Below are 18417 nucleotides of genomic sequence, written 5' to 3' on the forward strand. Positions count from 1 at the left end.
TATTGTTTTCCCTTCAACGTGACTTTACCGAAAGAACCAAGAATATGAATCACTGCAGTCACGAAAGCTTTAAATCAAAATAAAATCATATTTTGACTTAAAACTTTCGTGACTGCATGATTTCATGGTTCTTTGTGTAAAGTCACGTAGATAGAAAATACAAATTAAATAAAAAATACAATTTAAAAAAACCCACCACGTTTCGATCGCAAGAAAGAACCAAGAATAATAAAATCACATTTTGATTTAAAGCTTTCGTGACTGCAGTAATTCATATTCTTAGCTCTTTCGGTAAAGTCACGTTGAAGGGAAACAACAAAACAATAAAATATATATTAAACAATAAAAAATTCTCACGACGTTTCGACCATAACACAAACGGTCATCATCAAACGGCCATCATCACCTGATGATGGCCGTTTGTGTTATGGTCGAAACGTCGTGAGAATTTTTATTGTTTTATATATATTTTATTATTTTATTGTTTACCTTCAACGTGACTTTACCGAAAGAGCTAATAATAATAAAATCACACTTTATAATCATTTATATTACCACGCTGATCGCGAACGCCAAAGCACGCATCTGCGCATGCGCGGGAATCCCGCCTCGTGGTTGCCCCTGGCAACGCACGAGCGGGAATTCCGCCTCGTGGTTGCCCCTGGCAACGCACGCGGCCTCGCTCAGCGGCGACGTGAGGGAGCTTCCCCCTCGCGTCAAAAAGGCGGGAAAACAACACAAAGACACAACGCTGAGGTAAATGTTGATACTACGACAACACAGAGGCACAACGCTGAGGTAAATGTTGATACTACTACAACACAGAGGCACAACGCTGAAGTAAATGTTGATACTACTACAACACAGAGGCACAACGCTGAGGTAAATGTTGATACTACTACAACACAGAGGCACAACGCTGAGGTAAATTTTGCACGGTTTGATGTCCTCCTCGCCCCTCACCACCTCAACGTGTGCAGTTACTACTACAGAGATAGACACTGCTATAGAGTCAATAGATACTACTACAGAGACAGTAGATACTACTATAGAGTCAGCAGATACTACTACTGTCAGTAGATACTACAGTCAGTAGATACTACTGTAAAGTCAGATACTACTACAGTCAGCAGACACTGCAATAGAGTCACTAGACACTGCTAACTATTGTGTGTAGCGTGTGTAGGTGTCTATGCCTACAAAATAAAAATTGGCTGGGGTCGACAATTTGTGGAAACCTTTTAGGTAAACTATTTACCCCCCACTTTCTACGACCTTTTGATTCAGGACTTGTGCAAGCCTCTTTAATTTTGTTGACGGACAAATTGGACAAACGGAACGCCGGGCTTTCACAATAGCTTAGTATTTGTGTATGTACAGTATATGTTATATATTCTTGGTTCTTTCGGTAAAGTCACGTAGAAGGGAAACAATAAAATAATACAAATATAAAACAATAAAATTCTCACGACGTTTCGACTGCAACACAAGCAAGCATCATCAGGTGTGAAAACCACAACAAGAAAATTTGAAACATTTTCTTGAAAAATGTTCTTGTGGTTTTCACACCTGATGATGATTGCTTGTGTTGCAGTCGAAACGTCGTGAGAATTTTATTGTTTTATATTTTCATTATTTTATTGTTTCCCTTCTACGTGACTTTACCGAAAGAACTAAGAATATGAATCCCTGCGGTCACGAAAGGTTTAAATCAAAAGTATATGTTATGTTTTTAAGATACATTTTCAAACGCCGGGTGCTTTCCGCTAGTAATCAATACAACGCTGATGATGATGATGACGATGTTCCTGATGGTGATATTGATGATGACGATGCTGCTGATTATCATTATAAAGTTGATGATAATAATTTTGACGAAGCTGTTGATGATAATGAGGATAATGCGATGATGGTGATGACAGTAATTAGGACGCTGTTGATGGTAGTTTTGACAATGTTGCTGCTGATTATAATTATGATGCTGATTATAACGATATTGCTGCTGCTGATGTTGATAATTATAGTAGTTATGACGATGCTGCTGCTAAATATGCTGCTGACAGTTTTTAAGAAGTTACTGATGATAACTATGATACTACTGATGACAGTCATCGCATTGCTGATAATTCTGAAAACGCTACCGAAGATGATAATTAAGAAGATGGTGATGATAATGTTGATGATTATGAACACGCTGCTGATTATAATTGATTCGAGGTCACTGCGTGGACGATGTGCCCTCCTCGTGTTTCTGTTAAAGCGTCAAGGCGCAGCCCTGCAAGTGCTCGCACCGCTGCTCGTGGAAGGGGCTTCAGTGGAGGCAGCTCGAGAGGGCGCCTGTTCGATTACTCCACGTTGACCAGATGCCCTGGAAGAGGTGAGCTTACCCACACTTTACCCCACCACCGCACGCGACGAGACGATCATACACTGGATGCAGGCTACCCAGTAGTAACGCTGCTAAGTGAAGACACGTTTTGAAATATATTTTTTCCCCCGGGGCAACGCCGGATACCTCCTGCCAGTATAAAATAAACCCCTAGAACAACAATAACAATAACCCCGACGTGTCGCGTCTGGCGCGTTGGCGTTGCTGCTTGAGGGAGCGTCACGGTGCTCCTCGCCTTGATCCTGTTAGGGTCGCCGGCCCCCGGGACCTCCCCTGCCTGCGACCCTGTCCGCGAAGTCCCGACGCTCCCAGACTCTCCACTAGTGTGGGAGCTGCCGCCGCCGCACTCCTCCCCGGGCGGGGCAAGGTCGTCGCGCTCCTGTTCCCCCCCCTGTGCCGTCCCCCCCCGAGTCCGGGTCTCCTGCCGGTGGGGCATCACCCTCGACCTCCCTGGGACCCGCTAGCGCTTCGCCGGCACCCAAACGCGACGCTCCCCGCCCGCGCAGTCCCACGCACCAATCACACGCGGGTAACCGGGGGGTTAAAGGTCGGAGGGTAAGCGACGTCGTTCGTGCTCACTCCGACGATTGGGGGGATTGGATTAAACGGGTTTAAAGGGCTATGCGATGGGCATGCGTGCGAGATGGGTATCCGCTCACAACGTGGGAGTCCCCAGCCGACGGTTGGTAGCGCACACACTCCACGCGGCGCCGCTCCACACACGCGGCGACCGCCGCAAACAGCAAGCTCACCCACGCTTCCACTCTCTTTCCACACCCGCGCAAAAACCACACCAGTCTGTTATGTAACGACCACCGCGACAGTAAGCGCACCCACGCTTCCGCAAAAACCACACCAGTCCGTTATGTAACCGCCGACGATTTATTCCACCGCGCCGGCGAGCCCTTATTTAACCGAGTCAGTCGGGATCAGCGGGGCAGGACCAATCTATCTCTCGATAGTCGGCACTACACTCTACCTGTCCTCCCCTTTACCCTCTCCTGTTTTGCTCTTAAGCGAAGTCCCAACTCCCTCTCTCTCTCTCTTACTCACGGTTCGTCGTCACTGCCGTCTGGTCCTCGCGGCGCGTCGATACGTCCCACGGACGTTCGCGCGGCTGGACTCGGGAGTTGACGGACCTGGGGTCGACTCGAGTAGCCAGACCACCTTTTTCCTTCGCCCTGACCCGCTTTATTCTTTCTGTCTACCCGCGGTGGCTCGGCAGCCCCGTCGTGACCATGTAATTACAACCAAAGTCACGGCGCCGCGGTGGGTGTTAGCGTCGGGGGAGACCGTCCAATTCCCTGGCTGCAGGAAACCGTGAAGATTATCCCTTTACGAGGGCTTCTGGGTGAAAACCTGTCGGCCAGGGTGTCTCCCCACGCGCTCTAATGGTGGGGGGGAGTGCGTGCGTGTGTGTTCCGGTGGGGGGGGGGGTGGGGAGGTGGTGGGGTGGAGCAATGTCGGCCTCGCCGCTCGGAGCGGCGAGATCGCAGGTGGGCCACCCGCCGATCGGCTCCGTGGCGGCGGCATCACATAGCCCCCCAAGGTGCCAGTCCCCGTCCCGGGTTGACTGGAGCACCTCGCCTGGGCCGCGCCCACGAGGTAGCGCTGCGGGGTCCGGGGGATCCGCCCGGATCTCGTGGCTGGCCTCGGGGGAGGTGGCTCCGTCCTCGGGGTTTCCTGCAGCGGTCTCCTTCTCCACTCCAGTGGCTCCTCCGATCCCTCGGCACCTGGGGGCTGGGGGACAAACTCCGCGGCAGCGGGGTTTAAGGGGCGGCGTCCCCGCCGTCCTCTGGCGGGGCCGGGACGCCTCGGGGCTGGGGGCACGGCGGGGCCCATGTAGTGCGCGAGGCCCCTGAGCACGGGTGGCGCAGGGGCACCGGGATTTCGCGGTACTCGGGCAGCGAGGTTCTCCCCCGCCGGGGCTGCCCTCCATGGTTTTAAGCGGCGGACGTTAACCACCGTTTCTCGGCCCCTCTCTCCACCCTGGATTAGTACCGTCCAGGGAGAGATCTGCCGTACCACGGTCCAGGGTCTCCGCCAGCTTCCCCACCTGTCCGGCCCCGACGCGAGGGGTGTGTAGCCACACCTTGGTACCTGTCAAGAAAAGGGGGGGCTCCACGCGGGGTCGGGTGCTCTGTTCCTGTCGCCGATGCGCGGCCTCCCCTTGCGGGTAGGCCCGGTCCCGGACCCCTCGTAGGGTCTCCATCAGATGTTCCACGGGGCGACTCCCTTCCTCCGTTTGGGGTGGAGGAATGCCGAACAGCAAGTCTGCGGGTAGACGAGACTCACGACCAAACATCATTAGGAACGGGGTTTGTCCCGTCGATGTGTGCACCGTGGTGGCGTAGGCGAACAGGGCGTAGGGGAGGTGTTCGTCCCAATCCCGTTGGTTTGCGGCCGCCATACGCTTGAGCTTTCCGGCCAGAGTCTGATTCATACGTTCAACCATACCGTTCGCCTGGGGGTGGTACGCCGTGGTTCGGTCTTTCTGGATCCCGAACTCCCGGCACAGCGCCTGAAACAACTCGGCCTCGAACTCGCTACCCTGGTCGGTAAGGACTCGCTCCGGGATCCCGTGCTTAAGTACATAGTGCTCCACAAACGCCCGGGCTACTACCAGGGCCGTTTTATCGGGGATGGCCACCGCCACGGGGTAGCGGGTGAAGTATTCCACCGCTACGAGGATATAGCGGTTGCCCCGGTGGGATCGTGGGAATGGCCCCTGGAGATCGATGCCGACCAGCTGGTTAGTCCGACTGACGCGGAACGGCCTTAGGGGTACTGGGTATCGTGCCGGTTTCGGCCCGCACTGCTGACAAGCGCGGCAGCCCTGTACCCAGGCGGCCACCTCTTGCGTCAATTTGGGCCAGAGATACTGGCGACGCAGAGTCTCCCGAGTGCGCCGTTCCCCGTCATGGCCCCCGAGCGGGTGGTCGTGTACCAGCCGTAGCAGCTGGGGTCGCACCTGGGCGGGAACACAGATGCACCCCGGCTGGCCGGCCTCGGTTAACTCTCGTACCACCCCGTTCTGCACACACAACCGGGCATACAAACCGCTCCAGGGCCCTGGTAGGGTGCTTTTCCCCTCCCGCAGGGCCGCTTCCACCGCCGCCAGATCCGGATCCCGCTGCTGGGTCTGCCTCAGCTGCTCGTCGCTCAGGCCCGGGAAGGCGCAGCCGACGTCCTCCTGGATCCGTCCGATCGGGGCGGGGTGGTCCACGGGGTCCCGAGTCGTGGGCCCTGCGCTCGCCGGGCGGCCGACTGGGTCCGCGCCTCCACCTGTGGGGGTCTCTGTGGCGCATACCGCACTCTCTCTCGCCGGGGGGGGGGTTAGGTTCAGCGGGTTCCCGGGGGTCCGTTGCCTATCGGCAACGTCCCCCCGTGAAGCACGGGCAGGCCTCCTCCGCCCTCGTCTCGGCACCCACCGCGGGTCGCCGTGATAATGCGTCCGCGTTTGCATGCGTCCGCCCCGCCCGGTATTCGATCTGCAGGTTGTACTCCTGCAGCTGCGCCAGCCATCGGGCCATCTGCCCCCGCGGTTCCTTGAAGGTGAGGAGGAACTGCAGAGCATAATGGTCCGTGCGCACTCGACATTTCCTGCCGTATAAATACGGCCGAAACTGTTTACACGCGAAGATCACAGCGTACAATTCCTGACGGGTCACACAGTAGTTCAGCTCGGCCCCGCTCAGGGTCCGGCTGGCGTACGCAATCACCCGTTCCACCCCTTCCTGCACCTGCGACAACACCGCACCCAGCCCGCTGCTGCAGGCGTCGGTGTCCAAAATAAAGTCGGTGGTAAAATCGGGGAAAGCCAGTGTGGGGGTGTGTGTGAAGTGGTCTTTGAGGGTGGTGAAGGCCGTCTGGCAGGCCTCCGTCCACTGATAGGGGTTCTTGGGGGAAGTGAGTTGGGTGAGGGGGCGTGCAATCTCGCTGAATCCCTTTACAAATCGACGGTAATAGGTGGCGAGCCCCAAGAATGACCTTATCTCCGACAGGTTTCTTGGCTGTGGCCAATCCACTACGGCGCGTACCTTGTCCGGATCGGTGCGCACCCCCGCCTCGCTGACGCGATGTCCGAGGTACCCCACCTCGCGCTGTGCGATGTAACACTTACGCGGCTTGAGCTTGAGATGAGCCGCTCGCAGTCGCTGGAACACCTCCCGTAACCTGGACCAGTGCTCAGACAGAGATCTACTGAACACGATCACATCATCCAGGTAAATCAGGCATTGCTCCCACTGCAAGCCCCGCATCACCAACTCCATCAGCCGCTGGAACGTCGCGGGCGCGTTGGTGAGCCCGAACGGGAGTACTCGAAACTCGAATAGCCCCATCGGGGTGGTGAATGCGGTTTTTGGCCGATCCTCCTCCGTCATCTCCACCTGCCAGTACCCGGACGCGAGATCGAGGGTGGAAAAATACCGCGCTCCGGCGAGGCTGTCAAAGGTGTCGTCGATGCGCGGTATGGGGAAGGCGTCGCCGAGGGTGACTGCGTTTAGTTTGCGGTAATCGACGCAAAACCGGGTTGACCCGTCCTTTTTTGTTACTAGCACCACCGGGGCAGACCAGGGGCTCGCCGAGGGCTGAATTATGTTATCGCGGAGCATGTCCCTGACCGCCTCTTTGATCTGGGCGCGTTCGGGTGCGCCCACGCGGTACGCGGGGAGTTTTATGGGTCGGGCGGCCCCGGTGTCGATTTGGTGCTTAACGAGATCTGTGCGACCCACGTCTGAATCGTGTTCACTGAACACGTCGGCGTACTCCCGCAGTAACCCGCGTAGCTGATCGGCCTCTCCCTTGGGTAAATCTGTCCAAGGTACGTGTACCGCGTCAAGAAGGGGGACGACCTCGGCGTGGGGAGTCGGGCCGACTCGCCAGGCCAGGTCTTGTTGGTCCTCGGGGCGACCGGGGTCCTCCGCCCAGAGTGCGAATACCGAGTCGCTGGAGTGGCGCGCGTGTAGGGGGTGCACGGTGGCTACTGTGGTGCGCCGTCGTAGTATTGCTGGGGTGCCGTGGGGGTTAAACACACGCATAAACAATCGGCCCCCATCGGCGTTTACCAACGTGGCTGACCCCACAACCCCGTATCGTTTTGCCAACTCCGGGTGAGGAGTTAGCATTACCTCCCCCGATGGTCGGTGCGCGGGGTCGGTGGAGGGTGTCGCCACAGGTACCAGCATCTCGGCGAGCGGCCCGATGGTGACGGCCGTCGTCAGGGTAGCGGCCACAGGTGTGAAGCGGGGGCGATTCGGCTCCCGTCCCAGGAATGGAATCCGTTCCCCGCTGCCTTCCACGGTGGCGCACCGCTGTCGGGGCTGCACGTTGAGCCCCAGCTTTTCCAGGAGGTCGGTACCTGCGATACACTCGTGGCACAGCACACTCGAGACGTAGAACTCCTGAGTGCACACCTGGTTTCCGAGACGGACCTCGAGGGAGATCCTTCCCAGCAACCCCATCCCGGCTCCGCTCGCTGTGTGCAGCGCGCAATCCGGGGCCGGCAGGCGGCTCACGTCAACCCCGAGCACGCTGCAGTGCGCGGCGCTCACGAGTGAGGCTACGGCCCCCGTGTCCAGTAGGATCCGGGTGCGCTGCCCGTTCACCTGTCCTTCCACCAGTGACGTGGCCCCCGTGATTCCTGCCACCAGCTCCCGTAGCCAGTCGCCCGTCCTCACCGCGTCCTTGGGTGTTGTGGCCGTGACCTGTGTGGGTGTCACTTGCTTACCATTATTATTATCGTCGTTTTGTTTCGGGACCTCGGTGATTGCACCCCTAGGTGGTCCACTCTCTAGGGGGCGTTGGCGTTTAACCCTTCGGTATATCTAGCGCGGGCGATCTGTGGGCAGTCTCTCATGAGATGCCCCTGACGGCCGCACATATAACACGCCCGGGGGGGGGTGGCGGCTCCATAGTGGGCACCCTGCCCGCTCCCTCTCCCCCCCGTGCGCCGCTGCCCAGACTCTGCTTCTAGTCGGGCTACCCTCCCAGCTAGCCCTCCCAACTCGGTCTGAATCGTCTCTACCGTAGTCTGCAGCGTAGTCACATGTGCCCGTACTTGGGTTACGTTGTTGTCGATCCCCTCGATGCCCGCCTGTATCCCCGCTACCCATCCCGGGGTGGTCTCGCGGGATACCGGAGGCCCCCTTTCCCGACCCCCTACCATCCTGGTGAGCTCCTGTTCCTCCTCTTCCTCCTCGGTGGACAGACTTGCGATGGTGCGCTCCCGTCCCAGTCCTCGGAGCTGTGCGCGTTCGCTAGAAATTCTTTCACATTTGCGCGCGCGCTCGACAAGGGCATCAAAGGAGAGGCGCGTACAGTTCACGTCTGGCTGCCACCACGCCGTGCGCATTAAGTATCGCTGGATTTTCTCTGTGGCCAGCTCCTCAATCGCTTCCGTGGTGTGCCTCGGGCGTGCGATCTTTGTTAGCTCACGCACATCCTCGGCATAATCGCGCAGGTCCTCGCCGGGTTGGCGACGGCGTGCCTCTAAGGCCGCTTTTGCCTCCTCCTCATCGCGCGTACCAAAGCGCAGATCAAGTCGGCGCATCAGCTCCTCTAGCTGTGTCTGCGCGCTTGCGGGTAGGGCTTCCACAAAATCGGCTGCCCGCCCATCCAGATTCATATTAAGTTGACGTAGCGTCTGCGCGTCCGTCCACCCATTAATTTCCTTAGCCCCTAGGACGTTGCGGGCAAATGCTCTCCACGAAGGTGTACCCCGGCCAGTGAATATATGCCTTATTTTCGCGTGGGGTAACGCGGGGGTTCGTACCGCTTCTGACACCGTAATGTTAGGGTCGCCGGCCCCCGGGACCTCCCCTGCCTGCGACCCTGTCCGCGAAGTCCCGACGCTCCCAGACTCTCCACTAGTGTGGGAGCTGCCGCCGCCGCACTCCTCCCCGGGCGGGGCAAGGTCGTCGCGCTCCTGTTCCCCCCCCTGTGCCGTCCCCCCCCGAGTCCAGGTCTCCTGCCGGTGGGGCATCACCCTCGACCTCCCTGGGACCCGCTAGCGCTTCGCCGGCACCCAAACGCGACGCTCCCCGCCCGCGCAGTCCCACGCACCAATCACACGCGGGTAACCGGGGGGTTAAAGGTCGGAGGGTAAGCGACGTCGTTCGTGCTCACTCCGACGATTGGGGGGATTGGATTAAACGGGTTTAAAGGGCTATGCGATGGGCATGCGTGCGAGATGGGTATCCGCTCGCAACGTGGGAGTCCCCAGCCGACGGTTGGTAGCGCACACACTCCACGCGGCGCCGCTCCACACACGCGGCGACCGCCGCAAACAGCAAGCTCACCCACGCTTCCACTCTCTTTCCACACCCGCGCAAAAACCACACCAGTCTGTTATGTAACGACCACCGCGACAGTAAGCGCACCCACGCTTCCGCAAAAACCACACCAGTCCGTTATGTAACCGCCGACGATTTATTCCACCGCGCCGGCGAGCCCTTATTTAACCGAGTCAGTCGGGATCAGCGGGGCAGGACCAATCTATCTCTCGATAGTCGGCACTACACTCTACCTGTCCTCCCCTTTACCCTCTCCTGTTTTGCTCTTAAGCGAAGTCCCAACTCCCTCTCTCTCTCTCTTACTCACGGTTCGTCGTCACTGCCGTCTGGTCCTCGCGGCGCGTCGATACGTCCCACGGACGTTCGCGTGGCTGGACTCGGGAGTTGACGGACCTGGGGTCGACTCGAGTAGCCAGACCACCTTTTTCCTTCGCCCTGACCCGCTTTATTCTTTCTACATCAAAGGGGCTACCTGGTGCCGACTCGCGGGCCAATCAGCTCGCTGGGATCACCCGCCAATCGGTAGGCCCATCTGTATCCCAGCATCCCCCGGGCCGTTGCTTTCAGCGACGTCCGCATCTAAATTTACCTGCTCAGCGACCCTCCAGCCAGAGGGCGACCCTGCTTTCCCGCCGCTCGTGGCTCTGCCCTCCTACCTGCCTGCTGACCCGTGTGTGTTGTGTGTGCTGTCTACCCGCGGTGGCTCGGCAGCCCCGTCGTGACCATGTAATTACAACCAAAGTCACGGCGCCGCGGCGGGTGTTAGCGTCGGGGGAGACCGTCCAATTCCCTGGCTGCAGGAAACCGTGAAGATTATCCCTTTACGAGGGCTTCTGGGTGAAAACCTGTCGGCCAGGGTGTCTCCCCACGCGCTCTAATGGTGGGGGGGAGTGCGTGCGTGTGTGTTCCGGTGGGGGGGGGGGGTGGGGAGGTGGTGGGGTGGAGCAATGTCGGCCTCGCCGCTCAGAGCGGCGAGATCGCAGGTGGGCCACCCGCCGATCGGCTCCGTGGCGGCGGCATCACAATCCTCGTGGTCAGCCTGACGATCTCTCACCACTCTCACTCACCACTCACACTCACCACTCACACTAACCACTCACTCACCACTCACACTCACCACTCACACTAACCACTCACACTAACCACTCACTCACTACTCACCACTCACACTCACCACTCACACTCACCACTCACACTAACCACTCACACTAACCACTCACACTAACCACTCACACTAACCACTCACACTAACCACTCACTCTCACCACTCACCACTCACACTAACCACTCACTCACTACTCACCACTCACACTCACCACTCACACTCACCACTCACACTCACCACTCACACTAACCACTCACACTAACCACTCACACTAACCACTCACACTAACCACTCACCACTCACACTCACCACTCACACTCACCACTCACACTCACCACTCACCACTCACTCACCACTCACTCACCACTCACTCACCACTCACACACCACTCACACACCACTCACACTCACACTCACCACTCACACTCACCACTCACCACTCACTCACTCACTCACCACTCACTCACTCACCACTCACTCACACTCACTACTCACTCACACTCACCACTCACTCACCACTCACTCACCACTCATACTCACCACTCACTACTCACTCACCACTCACACTCACCACTCACTCGCCACTCACTACTCACTCGCCACTCACCACTCACTCACTCACCACTCACACTCACCACTCACAACTCACTCACTCGCCACTCACTCACCTATCCCTTACCACTCACACAGCCCTCACCACTCACACTCCCCACTCACTCACCACTCACTCACCTATCCCTTACCACTCACACAGCCCTCACCACTCACACTCACCACTCACTCACCACTCACACTCACCTAGCCCTTACCACTCACAAAGCCCTCACCACTCACACTCACTCATCACTCACTCACCACTCACCTAGCCCTCAACACTCATCGTATACTACTCATATAGCCCTCACCACTCGTAATCAGCCTGACCATGTCTCACCACTCACACTCACCACCACTCACCACTCAGACTCACCTAGCCCTTACCACTCACACAGCCTTCACCACTCATACTCACCTAGCCCTCACCACTCAACACTCATCATACACTACTCATGTAGTCCTCAGCACTCGTGGTCAGCCTGATGTCTCAGCACTCACACTCACCACTCACAACCACTCACTCACCACTCACACTCACCTAGCCCTTACCACTCACACTCATGTAGCCCTCACCACTAACACTCACCTAGTCCTCACCATTCACACTCACCTAGCCCTCACCACTCACTACTCATCTTACACCACTCACCTAGCCCTCACCACTTATCTTACACCACTCACAAGACACTCACACTCATCACACCACTCACCTGATACCAGTCAACACCCACCAGACATTGACACCACTCACTTAACACTCAATAATCGCCTGCCACTCACCAGACACCACTCACCAGATACTACACTCCTGACACCACTCACATGACACTCACCAGATACTATATTGAACCAAGTAGGCTTCAAAGCGATCCCTCATCCTAATTACCCGTGCTCTATCCACTGATGAATAACAGCCTCTTAAAGCACCAACTTTCCAAATCAATTTAACAACGCACAGAGATGCCCACTGCATGTACAACGCCTCTCAGCCTCATCCAGACCACGAGCTCAGACATAACTTACATTTGTGACCATGTTGTATGTTTAGACCACAACTTAAAACAATTAGAAAAAATGGCCAACCATAGCGTAGAGGTCAGCCCTGTCCCTGCGTAAGGCTCCCAGGGGCATATGGCAGCAGTGAAGACTGATGACTGCTCCACTGATGAGTCCTCATAAAGACGAAGCCGGTCTAAAGTTGTCTTTGTTTCACTGCTGCCTGTTGGTTGGCCATAGTTTCTAAATGTTTCAGTTTGTGGTCTAATATAACAACGTGGGCACACGTGAAGTTCTTTGTGCAAATTAGCGAAGTGTTAATGAACACAGCTAAACAGCTGAATATTGCATCAGACAAAACATTCATTGTGCATCTATCAGTGACGCCACGTGCAGTGACAATCCCGAGTGTGGAGGGTAAACTCCCAAAACACTGTCAGTGGGCATTTGGGCCTCTTAAGAGTCTTGAGTAGAGTTGACCCACACACCTGTACACAGGTACATAAGGGAGATTCATGCAGCTTCACTGTGTATCTGTACCTACACACCTGTACATAGGTACATAGGGAGAGCATGCAGCTTCACTGTCTATCTGTACCAACACACCTGTACACAGGTCACAGGGAGATCATGCAGCTTCACTGTGTATCTGTACCTACACACCTGTACACAGGTACATAGGGAGATCATGCAGCTTCACTGTGTATCTGTATCTACACACCTGTACACAGGTACATAGGGAGATCATGCAGCTACAATGTGTATCTGTACCTACACACCTGTACATAGGTACATAAGGGAGATCATGCAGTTTCACTGTGTATCTGTACCTACACACCTGTACACAGGTACACAGGGACCATGCCCACATGCACGGTGCTGGGTGTGGTTGGGCTGCAGGGTAGCTTCGTGTGCCGAGCGTCTCAGGAACCCGCGAGCGAACAACACCGCCACTGTCGGAAAGCCCCGTACGTTACCTGCGTGCTTGGGTTCCGTATCCGGGCACTGTGCGGAACGCGTTACTTTGACCCTCAAACCAGTCGTGGTGTTGTAAAGTCAGAATCAGAATCTGTATTTAGAGTGGAGGAATCTGATGAGCTTTGAATCTCTTTCTCACACATGTCCAGTATGGGCGGGTGAGCAAAGTGAGCGTGCCGGTGGGCACCCAGCCTCTGTGTTGAACGGGTTCACGAATTTCCACTGCTGACTCAGAGCCACCAATGAAAATGAGCGCCACACCGTGCTGGTTGAGACGAGAGACAGAGTCGTTCACTTTGACTTGTCTTAGTTTGCCTCTCTCATTCTGGAGAATGTGAACGGAACTTTGAGAGCGTCCCAATGCGGCACAATTGTTAGCTACACAATCACAGTTACGCAGACAGGTCGTGATGCAAACAGCGAGCATCGGTACTTGCTCCATGTGTTACATCAACAGGGAACCGGTTCAAAACGTGAATAAAAACGTGACTGCATTCATTTACAAACAATTTTGTGTAATTTACCAAAGCAAACCCAATTAGTAACAGGGAACCCGAAGTGTGATCCACACAAACTTGAGGTGCACATTACAGTATTCTTTATTTAAAAAAAAATATCTAAAGACATTTACCAATTTCAAAATAAAATAAATTATTTGAAAATTTGAGGAGTTATTCAATGCACTCACAACCCTAAAACTGGATGATCCCTAATGAGCATCTGTACAAACATGTAACTGCTGCTAAAATATAAAACATCCTGCACTGCGCAGTGTCAACACAACCATCATCACTACACACTATACACACCATGTACCACACGGTGTAAACACACCCATCATCATACCACACTTAACACTCCATACACCACACAGTGTAAACACATCCATCATCAAACCCAACAACTTCGTCAATGATGCTTCCTTAAAATAAAAAAATATATAACAGGCGACGTTTTGGGCAATGGCCCTTCACTGCACAAACACCACCAGACCACGTGGCCAGCCCGGGTGCGACCCCCGCCCCGCGTCCCAGCCTGGAAAGCCCCTGGCAGGGAGGCAAGCGAAGTGAAACTCCCCGCCCCCCCTTGCACCTCCCCGCATCGCTGGGCGAGAGACGCTCACTCAGCGGTGAGTAGCTGGTGAGGAGGACGAGGCGAGGGTAGAAGCGGAGAGCGAGCCAGAGGTCAGGAGAGAGCCGCCTGCACTGAGCTCATCGCTGAAGCAAACCCAATCAGTAACAGAGGCCGGGACAGGAGCAGCAGGAGCCGCCACCGCTATTGCTGCGAGAGGTGAGAGAGCTCTGAGTCGTCCCAGGTCGGGGTTGACCGAATCGTCAAACCCGGTGACCGCTTGTGCGCTGCGCGACTTTGAGATATGCGCCTGAATCGTTGGGGCAGGAAGAGCTCCACTGCCAATCTTAGCGTTGACATCGGGAAGGTAACGCATCTCACACAACCAGTACCTCTCTCTCACAACCAGTACCTCTCTTTCGCAACCTCGTATCTAAGATTACTCGCTCGTTATTCTCGTGGTGATGTCGAAGTCAACACTGCAGCCAGGTGAGAGACAGGAGGGCTCAGAGAGCAGGGTGAGCTGGGCAGTGCATGATTAGTTTAAAAGAAGTTAAATACATACTGTGTCCGGAGATGTAAACATTTGTGTTTTGTGACTCTTACTACTGTACACACAGCCCTGACTCGTATCAAACCCTAACTCAATATAACCCCAACTCTGTCTCTAACCCTGACCATCACGCCATCTCTTATCCTAACTCTGTCTCTAACCCTGACTATCACGCCATCTCTCACCCTAACTCTGTCTCTAGCCCTGACCATCACGCCATCTCTCACCCTAACTCCGTGTCCAGCCGGGGTCACAGAGAGTGCCACGGCCTCACACCACCCTCGTGGCCTCCCGGAGCCCAGAACCGGCCCTGACGTCATTCCCGCCTCCAGCCGGGATGACGTCATGCGTGTGTGTAGACCCGCGTGGTCATGACGCTCCCCCGCATAGTGACGTCACGCTTGTGCGTGTGTACACAGTGATTCTACAATCACTACATCACCCTCCCCCATGTAAAAAAAAACCAGCCGTCTCGGCTGTGACAATACAGAAAAAAAAACTGTGCCTCCAACAACAACGTCAACAAACAACCGGCGACCGACAATAATCACCCCGAGAAACATATGTACACACACCGAGAGGAGGGGAAGGGAAGAATGTATGGAATGAGGGGAACCAACAACATGTACACCAAAAGAACTGGTCAACCCACTTATCCCTTAGCACAGCCCATCCGTGTGAATTTGTACGCATGCACCGACATATGAATGTGGCTGCTTGACAACGGTGCAGGCAATCAACAAGGTGTGAGAGTCATGGACGGCGGCCAGTCTTCAAACGAATTCGCGTGGCCGAGCCTCCAGGGGAGGCGAGCACGCTCTCCCTGGAGGTCCTGGGGGAACTTGAAAAAGGCCCAAAAAGGGCACGGCCCCTCCCCAGGAGTTGGGCAACAGGATGAGCAGGAGTGACGTACAGGCGCTCCACTCTCCCCTTCAAGTCCACATCCGGTCAGCATAACCGGCGACTCCAAGGGCGGCAGGTGCAGGAATCCTGTGACAAGAAGAAACCACCTCCTGAGGCACAGCACCACAAGCCCACGCCTCAGCTCGTCGGACACGACAGCCACCCGGCCCAGGGAAGTGGAGATGATCGTATTCCGCCCGGCGGAAGAAATAAAAACAAAAATACATAGATTCCGACGCGTTGGATGCACAACCAACACCGGTAAATCAAACCAAAACCACACAACCACCCCATAGATGGCAGGGTCTCACACCGCCCTGTTACCGTTCCACCCCACAGGTGGCAATAGGGCGAAGACCGAAAGTCTAACACCCACCTACAAACACTACTTAACATTCCGGACGTCTCCCTACGTCCCAGGTCAAGAAGTCGCACTTCAGGGTCGACCCATGTACTGGCTCAAGGAAGTCACTCTTCAAAGTCGAGCCAGTATGCTGCAACCAAAGGTACAACCGTTGGATGTTGTACAACATCCCGGGTCAAGGAAGTCATGCTTCCAGGTTGACCCATGTACTGGGCAAAGAAGTCGCACTTCAGCGTTGCCTCAGTATCTACATTTTTTGTAAAAAAAGAATGTTAAATCGACGTGACAAAAAAAATGCCTGCTCTTGCCCAGAAATGGTTCACACAAATACCCATGCACGTACAAAATGGCGGCCGCATGCACGAGCCGCATCCCCTGCGGTTTACCGCGCTCGCACAAAATGGCGGCCCCACGCGCGTTTTCCGCGCTCGCACAACTCAGAAGCCCTCCCTTGAAGGCCAACCCAGACATCTCATGCCACTCGGTAGCACCCCCCGCCTTTCCGACGCGCACGTGTCGGCCGTATCGGGGGAATTATAACCCAGTCTCTCTCCAAGACTCGCATCGCAGCATGTAGCTGTTCCGACCGAGCTGAGAAGACACAAGAACACCTCTCTCCAGGACTCGCATTGCAGCATTTAGCTGTACCAACCGAGCTGAGCGAGCAACTCACCACAAGCTCCCTGAGCCTCTGGCTCACTGTCTCAGACGCGCCTCAGAGTGTCTCGATCTCCGGGCCACCAGGTCAAGCCATCAGCCACAGCATGACGGGACCACACTCTCCGAGCCATGTGAGCGAACTGCCCACTAGGATAGACACGCCACGGAGTGTCTCAATCTCCGGGCTGTCAGGTCAAGCCGTCAGCCACACCATGACGGGACCACACTCGTGTCAACACGCAACAATGACAGGGGGGCATTCTGGTCAGGATCTTTGGCCCAGATTAGCCACAGCCAGCAGCACAATCCAAATCACTGGCACCATGTCACCATCACAATTTAACGATCCGCAACAAGGATCACAACAATGTACGTCACAACCCGTATCAGTGCAGAGAGACAGTCTATGCAGTACACACAGTCCACACATCGCGATCTCGAGAAAAATCCCATACAATCAACACTTCGTTAACAAATGTGGCACAAGCTATATATTAACAATCACGAACAAAGCTCCATACAAAGCATACATTGTTAACACTCACAAGCAAAGTTTCGCACAGTCACACATTGACAACATTCACGAGCGAAGCGCCATACTGTATACGCAAAAACAATCGCGACTCCGCAACGGCAATCAAACAAAGTGTCAACAAATCATTAACCCGGCAATTCACTGGATCTTAACGGAGGCCGAGACCCCCCACATAGCCGAATTAATAATTAACTGGCTCCTTAAGATAGCAATCCCGACGCCGTACTTAACACTGTTACAAAGCAGACACACGCACGGGCGCCGCGTCAATCTGCCACGCACCCAACCCAACTAACACGCTTCGCAACCCAGCGAGTAAAAAAAAACACCTAATCGCAACCCGGCGCACGCAAGATGGGTGAAGTGTGTTTTTAGGGCCGGGTGCATTGTGTCACGACTCGCCTGAGAGGCCGTGAGGAACGGAGGCTGCACTGTGGAACTTGAAGACTCTTGGATGGTGAGCACAGGATGCCACCAAGACGGCCCAAGATCTCCCTCCACAGGCGTTGAGAATGGCGGGAACGGCGTTTTGGCGGGAACCGCGTCCCGACCGCCCGCCAAGATGGCGGCCGCGCGTGCACCATGCGCGTGCGAAATTTCCCGCCCAAGGAAACGGCAGCAGCGGCGGACTCTCTCCTCCAGCTCCGTCGCTCTCTCTCTCGATGGCGGCGAAGCAGCGACGTGATGTGCGTGCTGCTGCCCCGCCTGCAGCGCCATCTCCCTCCTTCACCGAGGCTGCAGAACCCCAGGGCTGCCCCGAAGATGATCGTCTCGCCTCCTCGTCGTGTGAAAGCGATCAGGTAAGTTGTAGTAATCGTGCACATATACTGACTAAGATAACACCTAACGTTATTTATTTTTCCGCAACTTCTGACACCAAATGTAGTGAGTTCGAATTAGGTGCACACACGACTCCTTGGGAGGCAACGCTGATTTATTAGAACGGTAAGTAATATAACACTGCACATAAGG

General features: G+C 55.3%; 1 protein-coding gene across 2 annotated transcripts in view; it reads left to right on the plus strand.

Annotated features, from left to right (window-relative positions):
* Nucleotides 1–686: 686 nt before the first annotated feature.
* LOC142907221 (uncharacterized) overlaps nucleotides 687–18417 on the plus strand; it is a 219061-nt gene continuing 201330 nt past the window's right edge. The window contains exons 1-2 of one of the 2 annotated variants that reach the window (XM_076056544.1): nucleotides 687–756; nucleotides 2261–2377. The gene's annotated coding sequence lies outside the window, so the exon portion shown is untranslated. Of the gene's footprint in view, nucleotides 757–2260; nucleotides 2378–14453; nucleotides 14650–18417 lie in introns of those variants that run through there. The other variant, XM_076056484.1, reaches the window with a different exon arrangement.

The sequence above is a fragment of the Petromyzon marinus genome, chromosome 1 (assembly GCF_048934315.1).
Source record: "Petromyzon marinus isolate PM22_M1 ecotype Great Lakes invasive population chromosome 1, UKy_Petmar_22M1.pri1.0, whole genome shotgun sequence".
In the NCBI taxonomy this organism is placed as follows: Eukaryota; Metazoa; Chordata; class Hyperoartia; order Petromyzontiformes; family Petromyzontidae; genus Petromyzon; species Petromyzon marinus.